Below are 25,797 nucleotides of genomic sequence, written 5' to 3'. Positions count from 1 at the left end.
TATGGCTAGAGCGAAACAACAAGATATTTTAAAAAATAAGTTCTCCCGTGTCTGAGGTTCTATTAAAAATTGAGTCTTCAATCTCTGAGGTTGCTTTGTCATTTATTTATAAGAATTTGGAAAATCTTACTTATTTTTCGCATTGGGATAGTATAGTTACTAGAGTTTGGAAGATGCTGTCGGTTTTACCCTCTCATGGTTCGATTTTAAAAAAGAATGATGCAATAGGTAAGAGATGCTCTGCTAGATGGAAACCTCCTCCGTAGGGGCACTTTAAACTGAATTTTGATGGGGCCTCTCGTGGTAACCTTGGGCTAGATGGGGTAGGCATGGTAATTTATGATCACAATGCAAATTTTATTTGAGCTAAGTGTCATGCTATTGGTTTTAAAACTAACAATTATATGAAATTTCATGCTTTGTCTTTTGGATTGGATATGGTAATCTCTTTGGGAATTAAGGACTTAATAATTGAAGGTGATTCTATGGTGATTATTCAATGTGTTATGAAAAAGAAATCGAATTGTTGGAATTTGTAGTATATACTTGATTTCATTTAACAAAATTAGAATTGTTTGAATATTTTTTGTTATCCCATTGTTAGAGAGAAGTTAATAAGATTGCGGATTATTTGGCAAATTTAGCCATTGATAGCAATTTTAATCAATGAGAGGTGGGTTTTGAGGAAATTCCTTCTAGGGTATGGGAAGGTTTGCAATAATAGTTATGTGATTTTCTTGAGTAATGTTGATGTAAAATTTTATGATGATAATTATTCCCACTTTCCCTTTCATTTCAAGTATTCATGTTCATTGTCTACAAGAGAGTTCGATCTCATGGTATTTGATGCAATAGTGTTTTTCCAAAGGTTTTTTGATACTTTCTTTTTTAGCAGGAAGGTTTTTGGCTCATGGGATTTGGCACAGGGCTTTGGAAAATTATGTCTTCTTCCATTGATAGCAGCTATGGAGTCTACATTTGAAAATTATCCGATGGGTTTGCAAATTGCCATATGAGCTCTATGTAAAACCGATATTATATGTGTTGTGACCACATTTTGTATGTGGTTTTGGGTGGGATGTATAAACTGATCTGTTAGATACTATAGGTTTATTTTATGAGCTATGACTGGAGGTTTTCTTACCAGGGTTCTTTCCTCCAGTATGCTCTTTGAATCCTATGTAAAAAATTAAAAATATTAATAAAAAAGTTTAGTGGAATAATCCACTTTTATTGAAAAAAAATAAAAATTCAATAAATAAATTAAAAAAATTCAAAATTTTTTAAGATTTATTTCATATATTTATTATAACTGTGTAGATCATAATAATCATATAATTATTAGATTCAAAAATTGATTTATGATTTTAGACTGTTACAAGATTTACATTTATTCTTGTATCATTAATATAATATTTTAAATCTATTATAAGATACTTAGTAGGTCAAACATGCCTTCATTTTCTTACATATTTTACTTTTATCATTTTCTATATATACGAGACCCAATCAAAATCTATAGTAAATTTTTATTCATGATTTTGAGTAAACTTGATTTAGAGGGGCATTGTTGGTTTTGTGCGAATTCCTATCACATTAATTTTATCTTTAATTTGTGATATTCAAAAATAAAAAATTAAAGATGTATTTTTTGATTTAAAAGTATTTATTTGTATTTTGTATCCATATCTAATATTTAGAAATTAATAAATTGTATTGTTTGTTAATGTTTAAAATTTGAGTTTATTGGTTTATATTGTAAAAGTACAAATATAATGTATATGTTAGTGCATAAATAACAATTTAGTCATCTTAAATATAAAATATAAGTAAAAAAATGTAGGCATATGATTTTCAAAATTACATATAGATTTGATCTTTTATTGGAATTTAAACTAATATTTAAAAAAATTAAAAATAACTATATATTATATTTAAATTTAAAATAAAAAGTAAAAAGCTAACTATCTACCTCTCCCTCCATATCTCATTATCAACCTCCCTCGGGCTCCATAATTATCTCACTCCATCTCTCCCCTTAGTTTCTCACCCTCTCTCCCAAGGCTCTAGGACTTATATCTCTCCCCTATCTAGTTCTTTACCTCCCTCTCCACCTCTCTCCTTGCTTCCTTAACCCTCTCTCTCTTTGTAAACTTCCCTCTCTCTCCCTCACCTTCCTCTCTCTCCCATCTCTAGGTCTCCCAACCACTCCTTATCTACCTCTCCCTCTCTCGCCCTCTCTCCCCCCTTTTTCCTCACTTTCTCTATGTCCCCCCCCTCTCTTTCTCTCTCTCTCATTCATCACCTCTCGCTCCCTTGTATAGGATTTATGGAATAGAGAGTATGACATAGGGTTTAGGTATAGGGTTGAGGATATTGGTATAGGGTTTAGTGTACAAGATTGATGGTACAAGGTTGAGGGTATTTCCCATATTGATACTCTCTCTCTCTCTCTCTCTCTCTCACACACACACACACACACACACACACACACACACACACACATCTCCCCTCTCTAGGTCTCTCCTTTCCTCTCTATCTCCCCCTTCCGTATTAAACTCATATATATCTCTCCCCTACTCTCTCTTATACTCTCTCCCTCTCTATTCCTTCTCTCCATTTTCTAGGTCATCACCTTTTTGTCCTACCCTCTCTCTCTCCCTCTCTCCCCTTTATAGGTTTTTGCCTGCCTCCCACTCCACCTCTATACCTCTAAATCCATGTCTCATTAGATACTTCTCTTTATGCACCTCTATCCATCTCTCCCATCTAGGTATCTAACCTCTCTCTCACCCTCTTGGTATCTCACCTCTCTATCTCTCCCCTCTCTAGCTCTATCCTTCCCTCTCTACCTCTCTCTCTCTATCACCCCTTACCCCTCTCCCTTTATGATCTCTCTCCATCACCCCTTACCCCTCCACCTTTATGCAATTACAATTGTGTCAAAAAATGAAGATGGGGCATTGGAAGATTGAACCTATATATGAAAAAAAGAATTTCAAGGATGAAAATTTATATAATCGAACATTGAACACAAATTATATGAATCCTTGTGGCCACATGATTACTTGATTTGAACTACATAGTAAATATGAAGTTCTAGGTTGAACTACACACTGTGTTTACAAATCTACACAAACTTAGTTCATGGTTGATAAAATGTACTTTTTCAGCTTATTTGATGTTATCTCAAATTAAGGGATGGAAATCACTAGAACCATCTTGCTCTATGCTAGGATATATTGTTTTCCTTTCTTAAAATTTTAGATGCTACACCCAAATCTAGTTTTTTTACACAGAATAATTGAAGTTGTCGACTTAATTCTAATTTTGAGTGTATTGCCAAATTTTTGGTTTTTGATAATCGGTTAAGTCATGATTTGAGAACCTTCACAAGTTTTTATTTCAAATATGAAGTTCTAGGTTGTAAAAACCAAGAAAGAAAAATTAACCATCATAATATAAAATTTTCCAATGTTGTGTTGTGCCAACATGTCATGTTGTGCAAACACTTTTGTTTTGAAAACAATTCATCGGACTACCGATGACTAGCCTCATTGAAAACTTGTAGTCAGGCATTCCAATGGTGCTCAAGACTGTTGGAATTTCAATGGAGGTGAAGAATATTCTGATGATGGCCATGATTGCGCTTAGACATGGGTAAAACTCGACAAGTCATTGGAATTCCAGTGCCTTGCAGGTAATGTTCCAACGGCTAAGGCATTGGAATAAATTAAAATTCTGACGACCCCCTCACTGTTTAGTCGTCGGTAAAAATTGATAAGTCATCGGTAAAAATTGATAATTCGTCGGAATTCCAACGACAACTAGGGCATCCACACCAATGAGGATGCTGTATGTGCGATGTTTTAATTACTATTTACTAAGTTTTCATTATTTTTATGTCCAAAGTCATTCTATAAACTCTAGTCGGTTATTACTACTGAAATATTTAGTCGGTAAGCACAGAGCAGTCGGTTATAGAAGTTACAAGTCACAGAGTTTAGTATACACCGAGATGTCTACTAAGTAACGTTCTATGACTACCAAGTAGCAAATATGGTATACCGAGTTGATACACACCGAGTGAAATGTGTTACCAGATTCATTGAACCTAGACACATATGGGAAATGTGTTACAAAGATCGAGGAACAAGAAACAATTATCACATAGGAAATTGCACTTCAGATTTTGTATGATTTTGAAGACATCTATCCAATGAAATAATCTGTATGGTTATTCATTTAATGAATCATGTTTGTAAGATTGAAGCATGAACAAGATCACTGTCATAAGAGATCTATTTATACAACATGAATTGAGGATCAAATATGTGTGTGAAGAAAGACATATGTGAAAAGCAAAATTATGGGAAAGCACTGAGTATTATGACTATTACAGATACACAAAGGTCACCAAGAAGGATTTCAGAGAACAGTCAAGGAACAGAGTAAACAGAAAGGTTTACCGAGTTATTTTATGATTTACCGAGGTATGCTATAAGCAAGGTAATTTCATTTTGAGCACATAGAATCTTCTATAACATTTCAGATGTGAAGTTGCAGATATTTTGTAAGATTTTGACTGTAATATTTTGAGTTGTAAGAGAAACCTTTAACAGGGTAAAAGACTCTAACAAAGTCTATAAATTGTAAAGCCTTTAACGAGGTGCAACATTTAGAATATGTGTTGTAAAATCCTTTAGCAAGGTAGATCTAAAGATCTTGATACTCCTAATAGGATAAGCTATCAGAAATAGCTAAACATGTAGCTCTCACTGAGGAACCTTTATTATTGCAGTAGTGAAGTTGTGGGTGCCATCCCCACCGCAATTTTTCTCTCTAACAAGGAGTTTCTGCGTAACCAAAATATATGTGTTATGGAGTGAATCATGTATGATTGTTATTTATTTGTTTTAGCATTATATTATGTTTCAGTAATATTCAGTTTATGCTTATCAGTAAAATTATTGTTGAAGAAAAGATTTGAAGTACTGATTCACCCCTCCCCTCTCAGTACATTAGCTTTCCATATTGGACCTAACAATTGGTATCAGAGCTTGAATCTTGGAAAGGGGTTTAACTACCTAAAGAGAAAGATCTTATCAATGGAAGGCTACAAAAAATCTCAGAGAATTGTGAATCTTCAAAATGAATTGGATCATGCTAATCAAGTGATTGCGGACATGCAGAAACAAATGCAAAGATCACTGAAAGTTAGAAGAAGATTGTCTGATGATTTGCAGGACTCTCAAGAGTTGGTGGAACAAATTGAGACATCATCTGAGAATGATATATCTGAAGAGACTGAAGAAATGATTGGAGCATTGAAAGAAAAGAACAAAGCACAAAGCACTAACTGATCAGCTAAAAGCAATGAAAAGAGAACATGAACATTTCAGCACACAGATGACTAAAAATGTTGATGCATTAAGGACAACCGAGGATAAATTAAGAGATCTAGAAAGAGAAAAACAAGAGCTTGAAGAATTAGTGTCTGAAAAGAATGATGAAATCACAAGGATGACTGGAATTCAAAGTAATCTGTTAGATCAATTGGGTTATGCACATCATGAAGCAAGTCTAAAGGAAAATGAGAATCAAACATTGAAACTTGAAGTATCAAGGTCGACCGATGAACTTGCAGCAGAGAAGAAATCCAAAGAAACATTGAAGAAGAGTTATGAAACATCAAAGATGTTGGATGAGCAACTAACTACAAGAAGACCCAACAAAGATGCAGGACTCGGTTACAAAGGAAAAGACTCTACCGAGAAGGGAATCCACACTACCAAGAAAGGAGAATCATCAAAGCAAGCTGGAAACAAGAAAAACATCAAAGGAAAGAAGCCTATTTGCAACTAGTGTGGAGAACAAGGACATACTGCCAACTTGTGCCAAATCAGAAAAGGTAAGCAACCGAATGTCACTGGGTCTAATGGTTATTGCTACAATTGCAATAAGTATGGTCACACATCTAATCAATGTAGGACAAAGTCTGTTAGCAATCATCAGAAGGCAAAATTCAAAGGGTTTTGTAAAAACTGCAATAGATATGGACACAGTACCGAGAAGTGTTGGTCTAAGCAGAAAAACTATATGTGGTCCTCACACTGAGAAAATGCTAGAAGTTATCGAACTCACACAGATCTTAACCGATAGTATACTACAGTACCATGGGATTACAATACAAGGATATGGTGTGAATGTTGTGGAAGATATGGTCATATAAGTGCCAACTGCTTTATAAGGTTTGGAATGAACAACCGCAGATCATGGAGAAATCCTGGTATGGCTTGTTTTCATTGTCACAAAGTTGGACACTTGGCTAGAGATTGTAGAGATCAAACTAGAGGAGATATTGAAGAAATAAAAAGCAAATTCTAGATGATTTGGAAAAAGAAGGAAATTGTGTCAAATGAAGAAAGCACCTTACCTACCGAGTTAGGTGCATCTATTCCAAATTAATCGGTAAAGGTATGAAGGGACTGCATTCTCTCAAGGTTAAAATCTTAAACAATTCCTATCTTATCATGTACTTAATTCAAAATCTGCATAACTAAGATGCATTAGCAAGTTTGAAATTTTATCAAGTCCTTTGGAGCACTAGTCAAGTCGGTAAATGCAGGAAGCCTATCAAGTTGGTAAATGCAAGAAGTCTGGCTACTCGGTAAAAGCATAAAAAGGAAGATAAATTGGTTTAGTGGAACTGAGTGCATTTAATGTTTTCTGACCTGACTACACGGAGTCCGATAAGGTATAATGTGTACTTAAAGCTTTTGTGTGGTCATTTTACACTTACCAAGTTTTCACAAAGCAGAGCGAAGCGATTCAAAGGTGATCAAATCTCTACAGAAGCGAAATTCAAGGTATTTATATCAATCACAACGCATTCTCAAGCAAGTTAACCGATCATATCAGTTGTGTTATATTTACTAAGTGGAAAGCGTCTGCTGGTTAAAAGTTTTCAAACCCTATGGCTCATTCGTTAGTGATTATCCAAAGTTTGAATAGGCTCCTAAGATTCAGAAACCCGTTGTTGTTGAGAACATTGAGAAGCCCGTACTAAAATACTCACTACCTCCCAAAGTAGCATCTGAACCGAATCATAAAATTGCATTTTCACTCATTCCGGATAGGGTTTTATTAGTTGAGGATGTCAGATTCTTCACTAAGTGTCATGTTGAGGAACTAGGTCACACTGAGATCAAGGACACATATGATGAATTGTGTACTGATGGAAAACTGGATAGCAAGTTTGAACATATTAAAATCAAGGGATTGACCGAAGCCCTAACCTACCCATGAGTCTTCAAACCCCAATGGGTTAAATTTGTTTTGAGTAGAGTTCATGATGACTTTATGTGGTTAGAGGAGCAACCATTCAAGATCACCAAGGAAATCATCCACTTGATCACCGGTTACCCAATTTTCGACCATGCCCGAGCTCAGAAAATGATTTCACAGAAAGAATTGATCACTTTAACCGGAGTGGAATCTGATTGTAGAGGTCTAAAACTGAACAATCTCACAGATGCAGAGCTGAAGTTTGCAATTAGAGTCATAGGTTATTGTTTCTTTCAATCAGCAAGGGAAAATAGTGTACCTTGTGCTGCTATTGATTTAGCCTATAAAATTGTGAAGAAAGGGATGAAGATTGATCTATGCGAAGTGTTGTTGAAAAATCTATTTGAAAATCTCAACACAATAAGGAAGCCGAAGAAGAACAACTCGGCAAACACACTGAAGTTTGGATAACTTTTGGTATGCATGTTTTTCTATTTTGAGAAATTCTTTCCATCAGTCGGTAATGTAGTTTGGGAGCTACACTGACCAATCACCCATCTAATCAATGACTTCATCAAACAACTAGGTGATAACTTCAATGAGATTATGGATGATTATTTTAGCAAGTTTCAAGAAAAGATGCATAACAGGTACAGAATTCCACCCCAGTTAGTGGAGAAATACAAGGATAGTATATGTTTTGAAGTGGACATCGACTACTCCTATGTCAATGCCGTAGAACTGAGAACTCAATCTTTGCCACCTATGGGTTATGAGATTGATTTTGACATTACATAGTAGTAGATAGATGCTTTTCTTGCACTACCAAGGCATGCTACCGAGATCAGATATGGTACATATGAAGAAGTTAAAGAAAAAGTCAAAATGAGCATTGTAGTACCAAAGGCTACAAGGAAAGCAACAAAAATGATTAAAGCATTAACGGAGAAATTTGGAGAAGGTTCTTCCTCCACTCCTGTCAAGAGCGTTCAAGTCATCACCGAGGAGGAATCTGAAGCCCAAGAAGCAGCTATTACATTGAGCACCGAGTTGCCAAAAGGGAAAATTTTGAAAAGGAAGAAATAGGATACATCACAGGTATCACCGACTCCTCCAGTGAAGCACCCAAACACTAGATCATCTGTAATGTCACTGAGCAAGAAACAAAAAATGTTTGCAGTTCCAAAGGTAACAAAAACTTATAAGAAATCTACTCGGAGACTCATTTTGAATAAAGAGTCCAGTGACACCGAATTTGAAGACGTAAGTAAATTTCATATTGTTAAGAGTAAAAAGGAAGATGTACATAGTGTTTATAATTTTTGTGCCAATCTGAAGCAATATGGTGGATTTGGAGCATTTAGATATGTAAAATATGACTCTAGATCTGATGCAGAAAAGAGGCAAATTGAAGAAGCTGTAATTTGCACTCTTTTGAAATTCTGATTGGTCCCATTGGAAGTAACTAATTCTCTTCCAAAAGCATTATATTTATATATTGATAACAGGTGGAAATATGCTATGGACTCGAAAAAGAAGATGAGAGAAAGAAGTCTGGTACATCTCTTTCCAGACATGTCGGTAGATGAGATAAGTGATCATCTGAAAAACTACCACACAAACTTCCTAGTCAAGCAAAGAGCCTTGAAACTGATGAATGGCCTTTATCTTGATGTAGAGAACAAGACAAAGGAAAAACGGCAAGAAATATTTTGAATCAAGAGTACTGATCAGCAAGGTGAAGTTGAAATAGTGGATATCACCGAGCAAGATCCCACTGAAACTATACAACCTGATGAGGATATCATGGATACCGAGGTACAGGAACATGAAATGATAGAAGGGAATGCTTATGCCAAACTGGTATCAAGTGAGTCATTTTTGTAACAAGTCAAGTCCTATCCTCTAGTAAGTCAACATGTTTCAACCGAGACACCTCAAGATACTAAACAAGGAAAAGAGGGTCACCAGTCTACAGAAGGAGAAGCTACTTCTCAGGCCACTGGGGAATAGACTTCTCAAGCCCCTTAAAGTACTGAAAATGTTACAACTGAGACCTCGAGCAAGGATTCACCAAAGGCTACATCTAAGGCTAAAGAAATTGATAAAAGTGTTGCCTCTACCAAGCAACCTACCGAGGGTAAACAAGCCTCCCAAGCCATTGTATTAGTTCAACCGGTGAAAGCCTCCTCCTCTAAAGAAAAGAAAATGAAAAAGGATAGTTTCAAGTTAGATTTGTCAAAACCAATTGTGTTGCCGAATGTAGACATATCCAAATTAAAAGGGTAAGCACTTATTGAATTCGGTGAACTATGCAAAGCCAAAGCAGAACAAGAGAGACAAATGGCTATAAAAAAAAAAAATAGAGTACTTCAGAAGGTCAAAGCACTATTAACAGATATGCTACCTGAAGCTACAGTGACAAAAGATGCAGCCATCCATATTCAACTGGATGAACTCCTCAATTAGATCGAGACATCTGGAGTAGAAGCATTTGAATACTTGAGCAAATTCAAGGACAAAGAGCTCACCGCAAAAATGATTGAAGAGGTACAGAAAGCCATTGCTATCAGTAAAGTAAAACTTGTCAAATTTATTGCTGAGTTGTCCCCTCAACTCAAGCACATTCTTTATTTACTTCAGAAACTCTATACATTCTCTTTATTCATTAAAGATATCAAGAATAAAATAGAAGTGATTGAGAAAGAGATCACTGATCTCTCCAATAAATTGACCACTGAGCCAAATTCTATTCAGAATTTCTATACCAAGTTACAAATGCTCATGGCTCAACAATTGGAACTTAGGAATGAAGAGCACAAAATAAGGATGGAGATTATGACTCTTCAAACCTTATTCACTCCACAGTTGTCCTCCATCCAAGAATAGATAAACAAGGCTACCTCCTTATCCACTCAGCTAGAGGGAAGCACTTTAGATGGTCTGATTTCACTATTAGCTAATATTACAACTCAGAATTCACTCGTGGATAGTGTCAAGGATGCACTCTCTACCGCTCTCACCGATGTAAAAATAAAGTATAAATCCATTTTTGACCAATTGCCTCCACCGAATGGTAACTAGTTTTGATGTTTGTCAAAAAGGGGGAGTATAGTGTATACAAGAGGAGTATACTGAGCAGATCAGCATATTTGAGTATACAGATAATTTTGACAGGGGGAGCAGTGATCACCGAGCAGTGAACCGAGTAGTGAATACAAAATATTGATCATAGTACATGCATAATCAGATTTATGTACAGTATATTGATAAGGGGAGTATATCTGAGTATACTATTTTATTGACAATTGTATATACTGTCAATTTAGTCAAAATTTTGTAAGTATATAGATTTTTTGAGTTATGACTTTGAAAGAAGTTTTGTCAAACATTTCAAAACTAATGTCAAAAAAGAAGATTGTTACTATTTACTAAGTTGTCATTAGTTTTATGTCCAAAGTCATTCTATATACTCTAGTCAGTTATTACTACCAAAATATTTAGTTGGTAAGCACAGAGCAGTCAGTTACAGAAGTTACAAGTCACAGAGTTTAGTATACACCGAGCTATCTACCGAGTAATGTTCTATGACTACCGAGCAACAAAGATGGTATACCGAGTTGATACACACCGAGTGAGAACCTAGACACATATGGGAAACATGTTACAAAGATTGAGGAACAAGAAACCGTTATCACATAGGAAATTGCACTTAAGATTTTGTATGATTTTGAAGACATCTATCCAATGAAATAATTTGTATGGTTATTCATTTAATGAATCATGTTTGTAATATCGAAGCATGAACAAGATCACTTTCATAAGAGATCTATTTATACAGCATGAATTGAGGATCAAATATGTGTGTGAAGAAAGACATATGTGAAAAGCAAAATTATGGGAAAGCATTGAGTGTTATGACTGTTACAGATACACAGAGGTCACCAAGAAGGATTTCAGAGAATAGTCAAGGAACAGAGTAAACAGAAAGTTTTACCAAGTTATTTTATGATTTACCGAGGTATGCTATAAGCAAGGTAATTTCATTTTGAGCACATAGAATCTGCTATAACATTTTAGATGTGAAGTTGCAGATATTTTGTAAGATTTTGACTGTAATATTTTGAGTTGTAAGAGAAACCTTTAACAGGGTAAAAGACTCTAACAAAGTCTATAAATTATAAAGCCTTTAACCATGTGCAACATTTAGAATATGTGTTGTAAAATGCTTTAGCAAGGTAGATCTAAAGATCTTGATACTCCTAACAGGGTAAGCTATCAGAAATAGCTAAACTTGTAGCTCTAACTGAGCAACCTTTATTATTGCAGTAGTGAAGTTGTGGGTGCCATCCCCACCACAATTTTTCTCTCTAAGAAGGAGTTTCTACATAACCAAAATATATGTGTTATGGAGTGAATCATGTATGATTGTTATTTATTTGTTTTAGCATTATATTATGTTTCAACAATATTTAGTTTATGCTTATCAGTAAAATTATTGTTGAAGAAAAGATTTGAAGTACTGATTCACTCCTCCCCTCTTAGTACATTAGCTTTCCATATTGGACCTAACAGGTTTGGGCGTCTGATATCAGATGGCCCTGTCACTGTGTAGCCGTCAAAATTTTAATGACACGAGGGCATCCACATCGACGAGGATGATGTATGTGCGAAAGTTTGGGCATCTAAATTTAGACAGCCCTATCATGGTTTAGCCATCAGATGTCTGATGGCTATGATGGTATCTGCACCAATGAGGATGTTGTATGTGCGACGGTCTGATCGTTGGCAAAAATCGATAAGCCGTTGGAAAAAATTGGGTGGGTGTTGGAATTCTGACGACCCCTCACTGCTTAGCCGTCGCCAAAACTTGATAATCGTCGGAATAAATTGGGTGGGTGATAGAATTCTGACGACCCCTCACTGCTTAGTTGTCAACAAAACTTGATAGTCATCAGAACAAATTGGGTGGGCGTCAGAATATCGACGCCCCCTCACTACTTAGTCATCAACAAAACTCTATAGTCATTGAAATAAATTGGGTGGGCGTCGGACTTCTGATGCCCTCTCACTGCTTATCCGATGAGGATGCTGTCGGACATACAAAATCCTCATTAGATGCTTGGTGGATGGAAAGGTTTGCACTTATTGACCAATATGATAATACTAAAGATTCATTATTGTGTATCAGCCAACCAAATGACAATAAAAACAATTTGACACTTTAATCATGCAACGGTTCGGGCGTTGACTGCTTGGTGGATGGAAAGATTTGAACTGATTGACCAATACGATAATACTTAAGATTCATTATTTTGTATCAGCCAACCAAACGAAAATAAAAACAATTTGACAATCTAATCTTTCCACTCGAAGATTAGCCTCAAAAAACCATGTTTGATTGAAGAATTGTGTCCCACGTTAAGTTCTTCAATCCCATCAATAGCCACCCATAGGTGGTATACCATAAGCTGGCATGGGAGGCATTCCCATTCCACTCATACCTAGCTGAAACCAACCTCCCATTCCCACTCCCATGCTAGGAATTGAAGGTGCTGACAAAGAAATGGGGAATAAGTTGAGCATACATATTCTTTAAACAAAATAGGCACATATTTACTTCTGCAGAAGATTTAAAATGTTTAGTAAAGAGAAACTTAAAATATTCATGGAATCATCAGAGTATATCAAGAACCTGAAGTAGGTATGGAAACACAAAGTCAATAATATTATTCATCCAGGAAAGTTCCAAAGCCCCATCTAGTCTAATCAAGTCATAGCATATGAACAAGTATGAAGCAAAACATTCTTTCTTGCCCTACAGTTCCAAATGCAAAATTAAGCCCCATTTCAATCCCCAATCCAAAATGAAAATTCATAATATACTTTAGTCTGTGAGAGAGAACAACCAACTATATGTTTTACCAATTGTATACTAGTTCCTCAAAATACACCACCAATTCTTCTGCAAGTTCACGATCACTCGATTGAGAACTAGTTTCCATTGCATCCTTGTAAAGATTATCTTTTTAGACAGTGCAATATGTTAGCACATAATTTTTCTATAATTTCCTAAAAAATGCTATTTTTCTATAATTTCTTTAATTATGCTCTTAAAAATGTGCATGCTATTTTCTATAATTTTCTTAATTATGCTCTTAAAATGCTATATTCCATAAACAAAATAGGCACATTTATTTGAATTTTTAAAAATCGTCAGTAGAGTAGAACAAGTGCTCCTTGAGGCTCAATTAAGAAAAATGAAGACCTGTTGAGCAACAAGATCTTTCTCTTCTTTCTCCTTGGATTTCTGTTCTTGGATAGCCTCTAACTCATTCCACAAAATACACCAGCAATTCGTCTACAAGTTCATGATCACCCGATTGAGAACTAGTTTCCATTGCATCCTTGTAAAGATTATCCTTCTTAGACAGTGCAATATGTTAGCACATAATTTTTCTACAATTTCCTTAAAAATTCTTATTTTCTATAATTTCCTTAATTATGCTCTTAAAAATGTGCATGCTATTTTCTATAATTTCCTTAATTATGCTCTTAAAATGCTATATTTTGTAAACAAAATAGGCACATATTTATTTGAATTTTTAAAAACCATCTGTAGAGTAGAATAAGTGCTCCTTGAGGCTCAATTAAGAAAAATGCATACTTGTTGAGCAACAAGATCTTTCTCTTCTTTGTCCTTGGATTTCTCTTCTTGGACAACCTCTAACTCATTCCCACAAAATACCTATTCCACAAAATACACCAGCAATTCCTCTGCAAGTTCACGATCACCCGATTAAGAACTAGTTTCCATTGCATCCTTGTAAAGATTATCCTTTTTAGACAGTGGAATATGTTAGCACAAAATTTTTCTATAATTTCCTTAAAAATGCTATTTTTCTATAATTTCCTTAATTATGCTCTTTAAAATGCGCATGCTATTTTCTATAATTTCCTTAATTATGATCTTAAAATGTTATGTTCTGTAGACAAAATAGGCAAATATTTATTTGAATTTTTAAAAACCGTCAGTAGAGTAGAACAAGTGCTCCTTGAGGCTCAATTAAGAAAAATGCATACCTATTGAGCAACAAGATCTTTCTCTTCTTTCTCCTTGGATTTCTCTTCTTGGACAACCTCTAACTTGTCCTTAACAAGCTCATCAACTTTTGTCGTGTACTCTCGAATGAACTTTGAAAAAGAAATTCTTTGAATATTAGCTATTTAATTGTGTAGAAGATTTAAAATGTTTATTAAAGAAATTTAAAATATTCACAGAATCATCAGAGTATATCAAGAACCTGAAGTAGGTATGTAAACACAAAGTCAATCGTATTATTCATCCAGGCAAGTTCGAAAGCCACATTTGGTCTGATCAAGTCATAGCATATGAACAAGCATGAAGCAAAGCATTCTTTCTTGCCCTACAATTCCAAATTGCAAAAGTAAGCCCCATTTCAATGCCACAATCCAAAATGAAAATTCAAAATATACTTTACCCTGTGAGAGAGAACAACCAACTATAGGTTTTACCAATTGTATACCTGTTCCACAAAATACACCACCAATTCCTCTGCAAGTTCATGATCACTCGATTGAGGTGAGGAGGCATTGGGATACCATATACTGATGAGAGAGCGTAGCAAGCTAGAGTTGTACTCATTGGCAAAAGTTATACCGATCAAGGAGAAAAGTTGAGGAGAATTGATGCATCGGAAAAAACTATACCGATATGACCCATCGACATAGTAAACACTAGCGGTAGTAGTGGAGAATTGTCTTGCCGATAGCCGATGAGGGTATCAGTAAGACTTATACTGATAAGAGTGGCAAAAAGAAGAGTCCATTGGTATAGCCAAAGCGATTGGTATGTGTTACTTTGAGCCACTCAGATGCCTGAAGAAATCATTGGTGAAACATATACCGATGGAACATACTCTATCGGGAAGACTTTCCTTATCGGTATGTTTCATTTCGGATTACCTCGATACCCGATGAAGGAGCGGAGCGAAGACACTATCGGGAAGATTCATGGTGATGAAGCCGATTGCAACGATATAACCAAAACGATCGGTATGTTTTACTTTGAGCCACCCTAATGCCCAAATAAATCATCGATGAAACATATATCGATGAAACATACTCTATTGGGAAGACTTTGCTTATCGATATATTTCATTTCAAATTACCCCAGTACCCGGTGAAGGAGCGAGCTGATTTAGTGGAGTGAAGACAATACTCGAAAGACTCATGGTGATGAAGTCGGTTGCATCGGTATAGCCAAAGTGATCAGTATGTGTTACTTTGAGCCACCCTGACACCTGAAGAAATTATCGGTGAAACTTAAACTGATGGAACATACTCTATCAGGAAGACTTTGCTTTTTGGTATGTTTCATTTCAGATTACCCTGATACTCGATGAAGGAGCGGATTGATTGAGCGGAGCGAAGAAACTATCGGGAAGACTCATGGTGATGAAGCCGGTTGCATTGGTAAGATCTATGCTGATGGTGAAGCCCATCGGGGAAACAATGCCTATCGCGATAACACTAAATGAGCTCACCCAACGCCCGATGAGAATATCGGTTTGAGATATACCGATGAGGAGGAAAAGGATTCATCAGCTTAGGGTATCCCGATACGAGAAAGTAAGATGTCAAAGCAGATAAAGGGTTGTTCAGAGAGCACCAAAAGGGAAATATTCATCGGGGAGACATATGTCGACAAGCCGTTGTCATATCAGAATTCAAAACTAATTTCTTAAAAATTCTTCTATTTAATTCTTGTAGTAGATATGCATCTATGGTTTGCACAAGGAAAATTTAATGAGAAGTTCATTATTGCAAAAGAAAATGGCAGAACTAGAAATTGCCTTGTCTAAATACTACATTGGTGAAAGAAGAATACATAGATTGAACACATTACACCTTTGAAAAATAGAGTAGAGGATTGTAATTGCAGAAATGGAAACTTTGAGTTCAACATGAAAGAAGAGGGTGGCTAAGAGCCCTGACTCTAAGGAAAAGAAAGGAAAAATTGAAGAGGTTCCTCCAGTCAAGAAGTTAAACCAAGACATGATAGACCAAATTCAGGCACCTGGCCAAAAATCCAAAAGGTCGAAGCAGCACCTGCTGCGGAGAGACCAATTGGAAGACAAGTACAGAGAGGTTGGAGATGTCTAGACCAAGGTAAGGGGACATGAATTTTTTATGTTCCACTATTTGAGAAGGAGAAAGGAGATGCCACTCTGCAATCCTTGGATGATAAATTTAGGTAAGCTAATAGCTCCCAATGTTTTTGTAAACATGATATTGCTAGAGTTTTTGGTGAGGAATTATAATTTGGTGAAGAGGTGCATTCAGCTCCCAAATGGGGAAGCATTTATTAGATTTTCTGCGGGTACCATAAATAAGGTTTTCAATTTAGACCCTAGTCCTGCTAAGCCTTGTCCTTTGGGGAGTTGGAGGAAGAATACCTCAGAATGGACACTACATATACTGACTGGAAATTTGCCATTCACAAGAGCCAGGTAGGAAATTAATAGAGGAAGGTGGGCCACCATTCATCATTGATTTGTTTAGACACTACTTGTAGTACACATATATGTCATGTGGGTAAGTAGGAGGGGTGGAGGTGCCTAATCTGGAAAGCACTAGTCCGCTGGTGTTAGCTTCTGATATACAAATGTATGAACCTAGGCCTTTTGACTATGCAACATATTTGGTGGAGAGGTTGCACAAAGGTTTTTTAAACCTTAGGGATAATACTCATCCCGATTTCAAATTTTATTCACTATTGATGCATCTAGTGTTATTTTATGGATATGTAAAGGGTTTTTGGCCTAAGGGCCTAAAATTAAATAGCAAGAACAGGGAAGATAAGGAGAAGACAGTCCAATTGTGGACATCTCTTTGGGATTCTCGATATATGAGGTCCAAATATATTAAGTTTGAAGAAATTATTGTGATGCCATTGTACCGAATGTATGGGATTTCATGTGAAGGGTCTATCTCTGACAAGATCAAGAGGTTCCTAAGACCCAAGGATTATGATGAAAGACACATTCTTGATCATAACTGAGGGGGACTGGTTTGTGAATAAGGATTTTACATGTTTTAGAGTACATGGATTTGAGGGGAGCCCCTACATGCTACCAAAACTAGTACCACACATAATAGCTTATCTAGAGATTGTGAGGCAATTGAGTGTGTCCAATGCTAAACATTTTATAGATATGCATAAGCAAGCCTTTCTTCCTAGGACATTGAGTTTTGGTGATTTCACCATAGTGTCAACCAAATATTATGAAACAATTTATAAGAAGCTGATAGAAGAATACAATTTGTATGAGCATTATGTCAGGAAAAACTATGATCCTGAAGGATACATTTAGTCTTGTAAGAAGAGGCAAAACTTGAAAGGTTATCTGCATGTCAGTATTGAGGCTGAAGATATCTTCAGGAACATGGAGGATGCAGAGTCCAAAGAGGTAATTGATCAACTGAATAATGAACTGGCAGAAAAGAGACAGACTCAAGGAAATTGAAACCGAGGAGGAGGAGGCAGAAAGTGAATCTGATGAGAATGTAGTTGTCTCTAGATGGCAAGTGCTTGAGAAGGAAGAAGAGCCAAACATGCAGGGCCAAATAGAGACAACATTAGAAGTTCATGCTGACTCTTGGTTAGAGGAGTTTTCTGCTTTTGTTGCTAATGATGTTTTTATTCATTCCAAATAATTCAAAACATTCTTGTACAATTTTAAAGGGAAGAAATTGAGAGAGTCTATTCCCAACATAACGCCTTATAATGAGGTTGAGTTGTTAAAGAAATTAAAAGAGGAAATTGCAGAGATAACCACAATGACCCCTCAAAAGGGGAGGCAATTTCTTATAGAGGTTGGGGTGATTTTGTTTCACGGATGGGACCTCAGTGCTTCTTTTATCTTTGACAGTTTATTGCATTCAGAAAATAAGGAATTCAAATTAGATATATAAGGTGTAAATGATGTATTTATTGGTTCAAGATTTGATTAGGATGAGGAATATTTGAGGTTATGGGTTCTATACCCTCCCCACAATAGACCAAAGATCATTGATGTTGACAAGGCCTTTGGCCATATGATGAAACTAATGTTAGTGAAATTGATCCAATTGTTGCTGCTGATATCAGAGTGGATATTTCAAAATTCAATAAAGAATGAATGGTCAAAGTAGTGAGGGAGAGGAACCAGTACAAGACATTGTATGAAGAAGCGCTAAGGAGAAGTGGGCAACAGGTGCCAATGGTTCTTACTCTGGATAGCTCTCAATTGAAGAAAAAATGTGAGGAGTTGCAACAAGAAAATAAAAGGATATTAAAACAGATGCAAAGTGTGAGGAAGGATACTTTTGGTGTATTACTAACTAAAATATTTGAGGTTTTACAAGCCTTTCTGAAAGAATTCTGGGCAGTGTTTCAAAAGAACATGGACAATGCAGCTTCACACAACAAAATTTCAAAATAGATTGGGAACAAGGTTGCATGATAAAACAATGGACAAAGCGGAAATAAAAGAAATTGAAAAAATAAAGAGGTTGTTGGCTAAACACAATAAATTTGATGAATAATTACAATTTGAATATGATGAATGCAAAGACACTATTCAGCATGGTTTCCCACAGTTAATTGATCAGAATGGTGAGCTAAAGGATAGAGATGTATGGATCTTAGAATGTCATAGTCTTCTCAATGTCACCCTTGATATTGCCCTAATTAATGGAATTGAATTGAAAGAAACTATGAAACAGATGGAAAAATTTGTCACGCTGGAAGTCATTGTTAGGGATATCATCCATGATGTAGACACATATATGTCATAGAAGTACTTGGAGCATATCCATAATTGCAGCAAGATGCTGGGAGACCAGACCTGATGTCTAAGTTGGAGCCCAGAGTCATGTTTTTCTATGTTTTTATATGTTCATATAGTAAAGACAATTTTTAGGAAGTTAGTTTTTAGTTAGTTTTTGTTAGTTTTAGTTTTAATGAAAGGGTATGCCCTTTCACTTTCAAACTGAATCATCATCTATAAATGTAGGATATTTTAGAACAAGTGGGGAAGATACCTCAAATTTTATTATCTTATCAAGACAATTTTATATAGTAGTTATCTAGTTTGTTTTTTGGAAATATCAAAGTTGATGGATGATACATATTGAAATCAGCTGGTTTGATTATCTATTTTCAATATAAATTTTAAGTGTTCTTCATTCTAAATGGTATATGCTTTTCAATTGATTTATTAGTTCCATGTGATAAATCTATTTTATTAGATTGCGTCAATGTGCTATCTTATGCTATTGTGATTGAGACTAATTTCTAGTTTGAGCATCAGTTTGAAAGGTTGGTTGGCAAGTTTCAAATTGTCTTATTTGTCTTTCAGAGCAGAGTTCTAATTCAATAAGACTAACCACATTTTATATTTCAGTTACAATCCATATAGATTCTTTTGATGTGATGGTCTTGTTTTAAAAACATGTTATTAAAACTGTCTCCATTGTTATACGTAGGATCTTTCAATTTGAAATAGTATGGAATCAGTAAGGCGAGATGAAGGCACTAATCTATTGTTGATCTGATATAATTAAATTAGATATTTTCAGAAGCAATCTTCATCAAGGAATCATACTTTTAATTTATACAGGCACAACTTCATAAACATTTATAAGTAAGCATTTCATAATTTTCAGCAAGTAATAAATATAACCAGACAGAATTCAAGAATCATTTTCCTCCTTGAAAATTCGCTATAGAAAAGCTTTTAATCAGAATTCAAGAAGTTCATGTTTCTCAACCTAATTGAAATTGAAGATCATTACAAAACTATTCAAATGTTACTCTATACTGCAACCATGTACGGCTTCACAAGACGAAGATGTCCAGCGTGGATAACAAATACAATAGAACAAAAGATAGTCATGAAAATTTTCCAAACCAAATAGCTGCTAAAGAGAACATTTAAAAAAACTTAATACCCAAGTGAAAGACATCTCGGTAATCCTAAAAATAGTAACAAAAAAAAGAGTTTAGAGCCATACCTTATGCATGATGTCAACCACTAGTGTGTGGTCTACCCTAAGGGAAAGGACATTCAAGAGGTCATTAATAAGATCTGGGTGTTCTTGCAAATAAAAGTGTACAACTTTGTAGTACAATTCAACCTTGGCCACTTTAACTACAACATCTTTGAATCGCATATGATCCCATGCCTCCGGAGAATGGTTCATGATAGTAGTGGCAACATTATCATATTTATCATCTTGAATATATAAATATGTAAGTTCCTTCTAGTGTTGCTGCTCATCACAAACACGGATATGAGTTCATCAAAGCGACCCCTATTTTGATAGTAATCACTGACCTCTTCCAAGTCATCCACCTGGAGCAAAAAATAAATGTCAGAATCACAAAAAATCTAAATTTCTCACCTTCATAGTTACACATAATACTACAGGATTAACCTTCTTAGATTATCATGAAAAAAAAACTTAAAAAACAAACCACTTACCTGTGGTGTTGTTGTTCGCGTTGGCTCTGTTGGACCCTGCAATTAAGATTCAATATACATTATTCAATAAGATTAACTATGCAACATAATGAAATATTGAAAAGTGTGTTATCTTATTGAGTTTCACTTGGTTTCAAGAATATTTTAATATTCTCTACTTAACAGGGCCAACCACATGAAGTTGGAATCTCATTTGGCCCCTCCCCCCTCTAACATCACTCTAAATTCCCTGTTAACATCTAACATTCATTCATTGTTTAATTCCATTAATAAAATATAACATTCATTCATTATCACATAATGTTCAATAACACATAACATTCATTAACACTCATTAACATGCAAAATTCATCAATATTAATTAACACATACCATTCATGAACATTCATTAGCACATAATTACAATCATTAACACATAAAAATTAGTCAGTATCAAATAATGTAGATTACAATCATTTATTTTTTAATATTTTTTTGAAGCTATGAAATTTCTAAGTGGACCATCATTTTCTTCATCAATTCCCCCCTCTTTAGTTGTTCTGCCCTCTTCTCATGATCTCGATGTATGCTTAGTCCTCTTCTGAGGACGAGGACACTGATGCAAAGGGGGTTCCTTTGCAATAACAAAGAAATGGGTTAAATTCAAATCATTTTTTATTTTTGTTACAAGTATTTCATTAATTTAAAGAACATAACTATGGTGCTCTTTACCTGATGGGTCCACATCATCTTCAAAATCATTTTGTCTAGCCTCAACCTCAATATGTTGAACAGCCTCTAGATCCTCTGGAGTTGAAATACAAAAGGTTACATTAATCAATACACCAATTGCAATTAAATATGTTTAAATGAATAATAGTGGTACTCTTTACCTGACTGGGGAACATCACGTTCCCGATGTTGTCTAGCTGAATCATGCTCTAAAATATTAACAAAAACAATTACATTAATTTCTACACCAATTACAATTTAAGATATTTATTTGTATTAATAATTACATAAAAAAATTTGAATAGCAAATGAATACCTCCACTACTGAGATGCACATCCGGACCTTCATGTGGAGGTTGTGCTCCACAATTATCAGGCTACATTCCAATTTCATGCACATTGTTATAATTGCTTGCTTAATTAAAACAAATAAATTCACTCTATGTTGGAACTTAACATCAAATAGATTATTTCAAGGTATTTAATTTGAAATTATTTTCATATAGCTTATTTACTTGTGTGACAGATGCACCAGAATCTCATGTTTGCCCACTCAATTCTTGTAGCCGTTCAGCCACGACTGTATAGCCTTGCTGGTAGGCAATTCTCTTGTCAGCTTCTGTGGGCACTCTATTGAATTCATAGCCTTGCATTTTTGCTTAGTATGATGAATTTTGCTTGTATTGTTTGCTAAAAAAAAATTGTTTACAATTTATACCTATTTTGATGCGATATTCCATTTACTGATTCTTACAATTCGTGTGGCAAGTTTCATATAACCACCAGAGCCGATTTTGTGTTGCCCGTTCTTTTCTTGTCTTGCCTTGGTTTCCTTTGACGTGTCACCCAGTCTATGAAAAGTTTGAAATGTGTTAGATTATATAAATATAAAGAGTAATTAATACATAATTACATTCTTAATAGTATCACATACCTTCTTCTGGTGTCTAGTTGTGGATTTCCTTTTTTCCTTTCAACTCTCTCCTTCACATCCAAAATCAGGTCCTTACACTCCCTCTCTGGAATCCTGGGGGGACGCTCATACTTTACGTTCTTCTCTAAATGTGTCATGTACTGGTCCCTCACATACTGTAGATATGTGCCATCTTTTTCAAGGAGCTTGGTTTTGTCGAATGTGTCATTTCTGAACAACTCAACCATATGGTTTGTGAGTTCATCTTTTAACCCGTTTTCTTGGTCATTCCACCTTTTAAGAAAAAACAAACCTATTAGATTCAGAAATGAACTGAAGCTACCTTTAATATAGTTGAAGAAATGGATCAAAGGAAAACTATTCTAGAAATGATGTGAAATAAAAATAGTGGATTAGGGTTAGTTCACATATGATGTTCCACCTTTTACATATGGTGGGCCCAAACATCTACAATGCAATGTCGTGAAGGTTTTTATAAAAAAAATCATTTCCTGCAAAAAATTCATGGGATGATTAGTCCAAAATGAGTGATCAGTAAGTAAATTACAATTAGACTATATATAATAATAATTTTAAAGTACCTGGAACCTTTTGTATCTTCAAGGGAATCAATTCTTCGTCGCTCACCACCAATGTGGTCTGCAACGTTCCCGTACTAGCAATACGAGAAGATACAGGAAATGATGGTATGGTATCAATAGTATTCGCCTTTGGCGCATCTCGTGCTGCAGAAAATGAATACTCTATGAAATGCCCCCAAGAAAGAACACTTCAAGGGAAATAAACACATAACAAAAGAGAGAGAAAAAGAGGGATCTACCAACAATGGGTGGGTCAACATGACGAGTAGTAGAGGACGTCTACATGCTGTCTGTTGCCAACATTGCAGTCGGCAATAATCTCGAATAAGGCGGCCTTTCCATAAGAACATTGGCAACACCTGAAGAATGATACATTAAATATATGAAAACTACAAGAATTGTAAACAAGGATGAACTTTTATTAAGAGTTGTAAAGAAATATGAACTTTTATTAAGTGTTCAATACTAATCTTAATCATACAATAGTATGAAGGAGAATAAGGAAGGTAGGTTTAGATGCAGGACAAAGGTATGTAAATTTGTGACAAGAGGGCAATGTAAGTGATAAACTAGTATAGTCCTTATAGAAGATAGTCCATGGAATCTATTTATTTAGATTCCTTCAATGTGCTATCTCATGTTGTCAAGCTTCACGTTGTCTTATTGGTCTTTGTAATGTCCCTACTTTGAAATATAATTTAATAATAGTAAATTAAAATACAAGTGATCAGATCAGATCAAATGAGAACTTCTAATTGTGCAACTAAATACTTTATTAACAATTTAATAAACTATTATTAAAATCATATATACACACAAAATTTATTATTATTCATTCTAAAGAGAGATCAATAGTATAGATAGGGAAAGACCTATGTAAATAACACTAGCATTAAAAAAGTAAGTTCACAAGTCCAAAGGAGTAGTTTTAATGTATAGAACATGGTCCTCACCTGTGAGGCCCTACCCCGACTCATCCTAGCATTTCAGTGATTTTCATGTTGAGACTATTATGGATGCTTTATTTCTATGCATTATAGATTTAGAACTTATATGATTTCATGATTTGGATAACATTGATATATATGGATGCTTCATTTCTATGCATTATAGATATAGAACTCTATATGATTCTAGAATAGGATAACTTTGCGATGATGTAAGTCATTATTGGATTTGCAGGACTTTACTATGATAATAGAAATAGGATGCATGTCTTATGTATGGATCAAAATTATGAAAATTGTGATAATTACTTATGTGGAATTATTTTGATACAAGATATATTGATTTTGTTTAATGCCAATTGTATGCAGAGTGTTTGACGTATATTCTTATTCATCTATTTAAATATTATATGAGGTTATTTGGAAGTACTAATGTGTAATTGAGATGCGCAGGAAAATTATCCATGTGACCATGGAAATATTATGGAGAACCAAACCTAGACCTATGTACGTTCGTAAAGCCAGGGATTGTCTATTTGGAGAGACAACACCCCGTATGTATCATATTTTATTTGTGAAAGTAAATGTTGCATGTGTGTTAAGTTGAATTATTAATTTGTATAAATCCAACAAGAGACAAATTTCATGTGTAATTTTGTAATCTATTTTATTGTGTCACTTGACACGTGTTGATTTATGTCTTGATTTTTGACTTGTCTCTTGGAGGGAGTAGTTCAACTATAGCTTTTTCAAACATTTGAATGTGGTTCTAAAATTTCCTTGGGTAGAGAGTCTTTGGAGTGGTCAACTCAGGTTTGACCCAAAAGTTAACTTCAGAAGGGTTTATAAGGGGTCAAATGGACTCCTAGGGGTAGTTTAAAGGTGTTTCCTAAAGCCCATAAGGTATACCTATGGGTTAGGATTATTTTTAGGCATGTGTCTACTCCCATGTGGCTGTTTAGTCACCTCAAAAAGTGAGTTTCCTAAGGTGAGCGAAAATTGAAATTAGAAGGTGCCATCTAGGTTAGATAACCTTCCCTTTTGATGAGAGATCCTTTTTCATCTTTTTCTTACTTTTTCCTTTATCAGTTTTAGAAACCTGGGAGAACTCTCACTGAGGTCTTCTTAGGCGAGAATGAGAGATTTTGTGGGTAATCACCCACTCTCCATTTTTGGAGACTATGCATTTTGAAAAGTTAGTTTTTGGGATTTGAAATTTGGCTAAGTGTAGAAGGGAGGATTGTGGATTTGGGCTGCTTATCCTCAAACTAGTTCTAGCAAACCTTTGGGCAAATTGAAGGCTGGTTCATCTTCTTCTTTTGTTTCTTTTTAAGTTGCATGTTTTTGTTGGAAAGATTGTTTGAATGAAGTCTTGTATTTTTTTGTGTAAAAATTTTAATGCGTCCTTTCTTTTATTCTTTTGTGCATTTCTTGTGATTTGGGAGTAACCAAGGCCTTCTACTCTTGGGAGAGTAGGATGGTCTTGTGGGTGGTAGGATTTTGACAACCCTCAAGTGAGAGACTCTCATTTGAGAGCGAACTCAAGGGGTGTATATGGGACCCTTGCTGCAGGACCTGGTTTATGCATTTGGGGGTCATAAGGGGAGAAAGTATGGCTTGAATGCCTTGCGGGGAATAAGGATGTGGGGTTAATGAACTTGTGATATATCTTTGTTTGCCATGAGGTGGCTTTGTGATCTACCATTCTTGCAGTCTCCTCAGGGTATTTGGTCCACTACCACCCATGTAAAATCATCACAATTTGTGATGAAGTGTAGCCTTGGTTG

The sequence above is a fragment of the Cryptomeria japonica genome, chromosome 1 (assembly GCF_030272615.1).
Source record: "Cryptomeria japonica chromosome 1, Sugi_1.0, whole genome shotgun sequence".
NCBI classification, from domain to species: Eukaryota; Viridiplantae; Streptophyta; class Pinopsida; order Cupressales; family Cupressaceae; genus Cryptomeria; species Cryptomeria japonica.
The sequence above is the reverse complement of the archived record's forward strand: the minus strand, read 5'-3'. Positions refer to the sequence as shown.